This window comes from Acomys minous (genome assembly GCF_964271855.1).
Source record: "Acomys minous genome assembly, chromosome: 3".
Classification (NCBI taxonomy): domain Eukaryota; kingdom Metazoa; phylum Chordata; class Mammalia; order Rodentia; family Muridae; genus Acomys; species Acomys minous.
In genome coordinates, this window is record NC_140485.1 from 24,933,043 (window position 1) to 24,941,435 (window position 8,393).

At 37.5% G+C, this 8,393-nt stretch overlaps 1 pseudogene across 1 annotated transcript in view; it reads right to left on the bottom strand.

The window, feature by feature from the left end:
• LOC311593322 (large ribosomal subunit protein uL23-like) overlaps window positions 1–8,029 on the bottom strand; it is a 17,523-nt pseudogene extending 9,494 nt beyond the window's left edge. Inside the window, exon 1 of the transcript in view lies at window positions 7,942–8,029. The product of the transcript in view is annotated as a large ribosomal subunit protein uL23-like (transcript). The remainder of the gene's footprint in view (window positions 1–7,941) is intronic.
• Between the last annotated feature and the right edge of the window lie 364 nt (window positions 8,030–8,393).

The following is an 8,393-nucleotide window of genomic DNA, read 5'->3' on the forward strand; positions in this document are numbered from 1 at the left end:
CCAGGCGACACACACCTCCCACCCCGTTTCCTTCATTTGTCTTTGTCCTGAGTGGACCAGCCTGTGTGAGCTGGCAAACACTGGTCTGACTTGTTTCTGTAGTTTGGTCTTTGCCAGAATAGCATGTAAAGGGAAAGAGACAGTCTGGAGCCTCTTGTGCCATTTGTAAGTTTAAAGTAAGTTCTTCTGACTTGATATTCCTCCTGCTAAAATTGGTCATGTTAACTAACATGACATATATCTCCCAAATGCTTTACGTGACAGGTTGGCAGAGGGGTCTACATCTCACTTGTTGAAAGCAGTGCTGTAAATATCTACATATCCACCTTTACCTGAGAGTTTGTCCCTCCCATTTTCCAGAGTAAAAATGTAGGAATTGTTGTCTTGGCTGTAAGAACGTGTTCATAATAACAACAACACAAAATTGCCCAAGAATCCCCATGATGACTCTAATATTTCCAGTTCACATTACAAAGTATGAGTGTTCTGTTGCATATTATATCTGCTATCATTTTATAAGTACAGTTTTCTTTTTACAGTTTGCTGTACTAATTGGGAGACCTGGGGGTGAATTAGCACCGTCACAATCTTAAAGAATGTCATTGTTGACCTGGTTTACAAGGCCAGATGTGATGTTTAGCTATAAGTGTTAGTCATACGGTAAAATGTTAACGAAGGCAATTCCAGCTATTCTGTGAATATACTTGCTCCCAAAACTGCTTTGATCTTCCACATTTGTCACTTCCCCCTATGTCACTGTTCTCCACCATTACTGGCTATTATTGCTCCAAAGTTGGATCTTGAGTGCCTTTTCCCCCCAATTTCTTTAAACTTATAACATCTGTGAAACCTAAGATTTATGTGAAATAACAAACACAAAGTCATCAAAAGTTAACTTTTTAAAAAATTGGATGAGCTGGGAGCTACATCTCATATGACCTTAGACCACTACATTATTAGTGTGCTCCTCAGGCTTTCATGAATTCATTGTCTATGGCCTCATAAAATAGAAAGGCCTAGAACACTTGTTAAATTTGTTGTGCATTATGATTGGTCAGGTTTCTCATGAAAAACCATCCACTTTTAGATTCTCATTCCTAAGCAGGCTTACCTTTGTTTGTTAAGGATGCTTAACACTTTATAGTTTTTAAAAGGCAAGAAATAAACAGGTATTTTGTTGTGTGTTAAGCCCTCTGACCTGTACTTTTTTGTTTGTTTGTTTTTGTTTTTCGAGACAGGGTTTCTTGTGTATCCTTGGCTGTCCTGGACTCATTTTGTAGACCAGGCTGGCCTCAAACTCACATCGATCTGCCTACCTCTGCCTCCCAAGTGCTGGGATTAAAGGCATGTGCCACCACACCTGGCCCAACCTGTACTTTAATCCAGAGTGATGGGAGGTGATTTCCAGAAACCACCAAGCCTTCTTGCTCTAGGGCAGTGGGTGAGATGTACCACAGCAATAAATGTATCTTCCTCTTATGGATTTAACTATTTGATTTGAAATATAACTGTTTCATTAAAAATATGTTTAAATTGGAAAAATAAAATTTCTCTCTATGTGCTAAGATTCTCTGTGATGATACTACCCTGCTCTGAGCACAGTAATTACTTTGAGAAATCATATATTCCAAGGTAACTGGGCAGTTAAAATATTTTATCAGGTAAATTACCGATCACCGTCAACATTCATCAAGGACTCATTTGGATTTTATTACAGGTTGACATTTACTTATTTGCCTAATTTTAAAAATTACAACTCTTACACAATTGCCCCAGGTTGCAACTATAGAAAATTAGTTCACTAATCACATTAACTATCAAAAATAAAAGGTTATCAAAGAGCTGCTAGTAATAGCATGTAATTGTTTAAAAGCAATGTGGCGCTCTTAATCATACCTTAAAGTCAAACACAACATTGCAATTTCAAGAGTCTTTTACTTTCTATACTATACATCTGCCTACAGATGCCATTCTTGGTACTATTTTAGAAACAGATGAACAAACAAAATAAACCAAAAAAAATCTAAAACATCTAAAGTCAAGACACCTCTAAAGCCGAGAACCACATTCCAGGACCCCTATCCATCAGTCTGTTTCCATATTTCATGCTCAGTCCTGGATTATCATTGGCCTTCTGTGTTCTGGTCTACAAACACACCCACAAGCCCAAGTTCCAACCTACAGGCAAAGACCTCATAGTACCAATCTAATCTTTTCATTTACAGGAGTATTTCCTTTAATGTTTTCCCTATAAGAGTACATATAACATATCCTCAATGACTTTTAGAACATGAACTCTGCCTTAGAACCCCTGCAATCCGATCCCATCGTGCCTGTCTCTATTACAAAGCCTTCACGGCAATTTTTGGGTTGTTGATCATGTTGCAAGATGGCTCTTATGTCAGTCAGTCTTGAACTTCACCGGTTTGTAGTGTTCAACTTCCAGATTTTTTGAGAACCTCAGTCTTCTCCAGAGAGATGTCCCTCAGTAATAGCCTGCCTACTCTGTTCTCTCACACAGTCCATCCGGGTGCCATCATGATCTATGTTATTTATCTGCTCACAGAACTAGGACACTGCCATACTTGCTTACCTGCTTGTGGACCACCAACTCTTACCTAGTACAAGAGGCATTGCAGGAGAAACCATGTCTTCCCTCCTGCTTGTGTTAGAGGCTGAGCATTCCCCCCTCTTCATAGCTTCAGTTGACTGTACCTGTATTTACTACAGATGATGTTATCCTAACACCACATGATCTAAGAACATTTTCTGTGCCTTCTTCTTGGTTTACAACAATGCCAGTCAGTTAAGGAGCAAATCAATCTGGAGATCAAAGCAGGAAATCACAAAGTGAAGTATTGTACACAGCTTTTAAATTCCTCACTGGGATAATCGTAAGACATATGTTGTATCTTCAGCTTCTGGTATGATCAACCCCTTGGTATGCAGTAGAATTCAGTCTAATATATATATGTGTGTGTGTGTGTGTGTGTGTGTGTGTGTGTGTGTGTGTGTTGTTGGCATATAGCTCTCCAAATACTTTATATTTATTTAATAAAAACAATAAAGCTTTTTAAATCACATGTATTTCCATGTCTTTCGTACTTGACTGTTCCAGCATCTCATTATATGGCCCTTTTCTCTTCCATTTGTTTTGTATCTTTTTACTTTTGTCTTTACTAAACTAAGTTTCCATCTGCAATTTCCTTTTCTGGTCCTCTCCCCATATGGTCTTTGCCTTAAGTTGACAGGTGTACTCTGAAGTGGAAGCTAAAAAAAATCTGATGTTGTACTACTTGTTCACACAGGGCAGTCCCTGCGTGAATACATTTTTCCCCCTAAGGCAGATCAGTTATTCTGCATCCCAGCAAAGAGCTGCTGCTGTGGTAGGAGCTGACCAGCTATCCTCATTGCCTATGTTTCCCCCCTTCACAGCGGAAATTATTATCAAATGAAAACGTCTGTATTTTCTAGGGCTCCTAGCAAAAGTTCTGGTCATGTTCAGAGCATTTGAGTGATATCCTACTTATACATGTGTAAATCATTCTCCTTGTTGTCTTCTTCAGGCTGTGATGAGAAGCTTGCCTGATGTAGTCTGGGCAAGAAGACTCTGTAGCCTATATACATTTTAATCATCATTTGCTCCACAAACCAGGCTGTTGTGTCAGAATAGGCTCAATAATAATGAGATATCTCCTTTAAACTAATTTTATTTTTCCCCCATTGATATTTGGGTGATTTTAATGGCTAGAGCTGCTTAGCAGACTGGCCTACTATGAACAGTATGCATTTGGAAGCATATTTACTTCTGTAATCAAGTAATATAGTGGTTTAAAAATAAACAAAACAGATCTGGAATGTGCTACTTTAAAAGGCACCGTCTTACATTCACTCCCAAGATTTTTATCAGTTCTTTGAGAATTCCATACAATGTCTTTCGATCATATTCACTACCTCCTCGAAAATTTCCCACATCTCTCTCATCTTCCTTCCCTACCCACCCAATCAATTCCTCTCTCTCTCTCTCTCTCTCTCTCTCTCTCTCTCTCTCTCTCTCTCTCTCTCTCTCTCTCATCCTAATTAAGTCTTGTTTAAGCTGCCCATATTTTATTGAATGTGTGGCCTTCTACTGTAGCCTGGTCAACTGAGAGTTACAGTCTTAAGGAAAACTGTCAGAAGAAGAAAGAAAGAAGACAACTGTCAAAATAAGAAAGAAAGAAATCACTTTTTCTAGTATTGTAAAGAATACCCAGGAGGTGAGGTAAGCCAGAGGCTTAGAAGCTTTTCCACTCCAAAACTGTATCTTCCACTAGATCACATAAAAAGAGACATTTGGGACAACTGAACACCATTTCAAGGGCTCTACATTATCAAAATCAAACATTTATATGAAATATTATATTTTACAAAAAATATTAAATATATTTACACATGGAATCTCTCTCTTTTTCTCTCTGTGAAATTCAAAGTATTGGAGAGTTAATATTCTAAGTAGGCTGTGATGTGATCTCCTTTAACATTTATTTAAAGTTTTCTCTTCTCCCAGAAAAAATATTTTAATGATTTTTAATATAAAGAAAGTATGAATACATTTATTCTGAAAAAATAATAGACAAATATAAAATATCTTTAATACCACAAACAAACAAATAATAGACATGTAAAACTATATAGACATATAACTATTATCAAGGAAAATAGAGCTACACTGCCTACCAGCCCATAGAAAGATTGTTTGATCCAGAGGAAGTTTGATGTGAGACTGTGTTTCCTAGAAACGCCAGGAATCAACACTCATGAAGCCTCACAAACATGGCTGCCTAAATAACTGAACTAGAAAGACAACAACATGCTAAAATAAGATAATCTCCTGGGGCCTCTACCTTAGATGAAGAGCTACAGGCAACTAAGGAATGATGAGAGCAAGGCAAATAATCTTTCTAAAGGAAGAACCCACAAAATGGTTATCCAATATCAAGTGAACATCACTGAAGTAAATCTCTCTCTCTCTCTCTCTCTCTCTCTCTCTCTCTCTCTCTCTCTCTCTCTCTCTCTCTCTGGTTAGGGCTGGGACTTTGTGTCCTCCTACTCTTCTCAGTGCTAGGTTTTTGAATTGTTTGAACTTGTACAGGTTTTGGACATGCAGTCATGGACTCTATATCAGTCATGTTTATTTAAAAGACACTGTTTCTTTGGAGTTATCTACTAAATTTATCTTTTAAAGTCTTCTACATGTTTTTTTCTGCATAGATCACTGAGCCTTTAGAGAATGGATTTGATAAAGGCATACCATTTAGGAATAAGTGTTCAAAAATCTCTCTCTTTCTGTATTGTTCCCACATTATAGTGTGTGTCTATGTTAAATTTTACCTATTTCAAGAAGAAGATTCTCTGATAAGGGCTGAATAAATCACTGAGCTATAGGTATAGCAGTGTGTCCTTAGAACTCATTTTATTGTTATATTCCTTTAGCAGAATAATAGCAGTAGGTCTCCCACCACCACCTCCAGAGATAACAACCTATCTAATTTCAAGTTCTTGGTCACTTTAGTAGTTTCAGATGTTGGTTCCACTTCATGAAGCTTTAAGTCCATTAAAAATGTGTCTGGTTACCCCCCATAACAACTGTGCCACTATTGCACAAGTAGATCTTGCAAACAAGTCTCTGTTTAATGTCATTGGGTTTGTAACTGAGTTGCTGGTTACATTTTTTTTTTTTAATTTGGTAGCAGGCAGAATATCTTCCAGCATTGTGAATGCTAGTCAGTAAGTCTAAACCCTCTATTTAGGCACCAATTTAATTTCTCTACATTTGATAGCATAAGCAAGATAGCATAAGACTGTTCAATAACAGAGTCTTGTCATCAGGTTGTGGAGAGCAATCAATAGTCTTGAAATTGGCAAATAGCCTATGGTATTTGGGGGTATCTGTGGGACTAGTTTGTCTAATGGCTCAACAAGATGTAATCTATTCTGGCATTGGAGGTGTTACTTGGAGCCATGAAAATGTCTAGTTAGGGCATCCTCTCCCCAGTTGTACAGTGACTAACCTTAAATTACTTTCATTTTGTATGTATTTCTACAGTAGTAGGTTTCCACATAACTTTGCACATAGCCATTGTGTTAACTGACTTCCCCGTATTTCCTAATTTGCCCTTCCTTCCCATCATATCCTTGTTTCCTCTGTATCTCTCCATAACACCATATTCGATTACCCTTTCCTTGGGAGATCACCCCTGCACAAATCTGATCACTCCCACTAGGTGCCTGACCTCTGTGGCAGTCAGAATCTAACACCTACATTAAAGACTTAAAGGCTAATATCCACATATAATAGAAATCACACAATATTCATCATTTGGGTCTACATTACCTACTAGGGCTTGTTCATAACTCTGTACACTTAACTGCAGTTTCACAATTTCATTTTCTTAACGTCTGAATAATATTCCATTGTGAAAATGTACCAAAGTTTTATGTTCACCCGTTAGTTGGGAGACATTAAGGCTGTTTCTGTTTTCTTGCTTTTCTGACTGCAGCACAACAAATACAGGTGAGCAAGTATCTTTAAAGTAGAATGTACAATTCTTTGGGTATATGCCCAGGACTCCTATAGCAGGATCTCATGGTGGATGCATTTTCAGCTTTTTTTTTTTTTGAGGAACCTCCATACTGATTTCCATAGTGGCTGTACAAGTTTGCATTCCCACAAGAAATAAATCACTATTTTCCCTACTAGATGCTGTCGGTTGTTTTGTTGTTATTAACCATTCTGACAGGTATAAGAGGAAAATCTCAAAGTACTTTAGATTTGCATTTGAGGTTGAACTTTCTTTCAAGTTTTTTTTCCAGCCATTTGTGTTTCATCTTCTGGGACTTCTTTAATTTCAAAAAATTAAAATGTTTTTAAAAAGAGGAGATTGTTCGGAGCAATAGAGAATGTTCGTGGACTAGATGCTAGACGGAATGGGGAAACGGTCTTATCATGAAATTATTTTCCTCTGCACTATCCCTGCTTATCTAATAAGCTCACTGTATAAAAAAAATTGTGTTTATGAATATATACCCAAATGTTTACATTATATGTTCATTTTCCTGTGTTGGCACGCCAGTCAATTGTGTTTTGAAACCCCTCAATCCAGAATAAAAAAACAACAAAACAAAACCAAAAATCAAATTTTGAAAAGGCAGAAGTCCAAGGTTAATGGGTGGCAGAACAATTTTCATGGAGATAAGCATTGCCTCAGTTACGTGATCAAAAGGCATCTTCACAATCATTTCAGTACAGAGACCTGCTGTGATTCCATTTAATCTGATGGATCTTGCAACGCTGAACTGAACAAGAAGTGTGAAGCGTTTCAGAAACAGAGGCTGAGGAGTTAAGTATGTCTTCAGGTAAATGTTCTTCAAAATAGCGATTGGTCTTGCCTAATAAAGCTTTGCTTTAAATGTTGTTTTAATTGAAACTTTTAATCCAAATCCTGTCTGAGTGTTGTTAAATGTTACTTTTTTTTTTTTTTTGCACTGATTCTGGTTTTTTTTTTTTTAATATTTCTTTTTGTTCTACGTATTGTTAGATTGTCTGGCTCATTATACTAAAAAGAAGATGAAGTTAAGCTATTAGCATCCTGAAGGGCCGAGGAGATGTTATGATAAGGAATATCATTCAGTTTTATGAGTTGGCTGTCAGTCTGGGCTGCAATAAACTCACAATTCCTCCTGGGCTTGATGCCATCCATGCCTAGTGCTGTGGCAAAACCCTTATAAAAATTTCAATAATTATACATTAAGTCAAAATAAACAGAGTTTTTATAACGTGGTCCTGAAATGTAAAGTGGCAATGAGCAAGGCTCTTCAAGGTGGGTGTGGTTTGCTGTGAAGCCCCATGTCGTACTTATGCCAGTGCTGTTTCTTCCAAGAAAATGAATGAAATCTACTTACCCAGTAAATTCATCGGCAAAAACTGGTTCTTCAGTGCCCAGAGAAGGTGCGATGATAAAGCAATGCCTTCGCCATGGGTACCTAACATGGCAGCATATTGTCATTTGTCACAAACTCAAACAACTGTTACCATTTGAACAGAAGTCTAATTAAATGTTTGGAGGAGATGAGCATTCAGAGCCTTCCATGTCAACTCTTATTCTTTTTTTTTTTTAACCAAAGGACAGTTATTAAATGAATGCTAATGCATCCTTCGCATGCGCAGCACAGAAAAGAGCCACAAGGAAGACTCTCCAGGGCCAGGTAGTGCTGCACAGCTTACACATGTGTAACCCCCAAAAGTGCAAACTGCCATTCAAAGCTAAGGAGTTTATACTCAGTGTTCTCTGGAGCATTCATTGTTTAGCTGTCTATAAAATAGGAAGCTACGAAGACAGGAGATGCTGTAACTT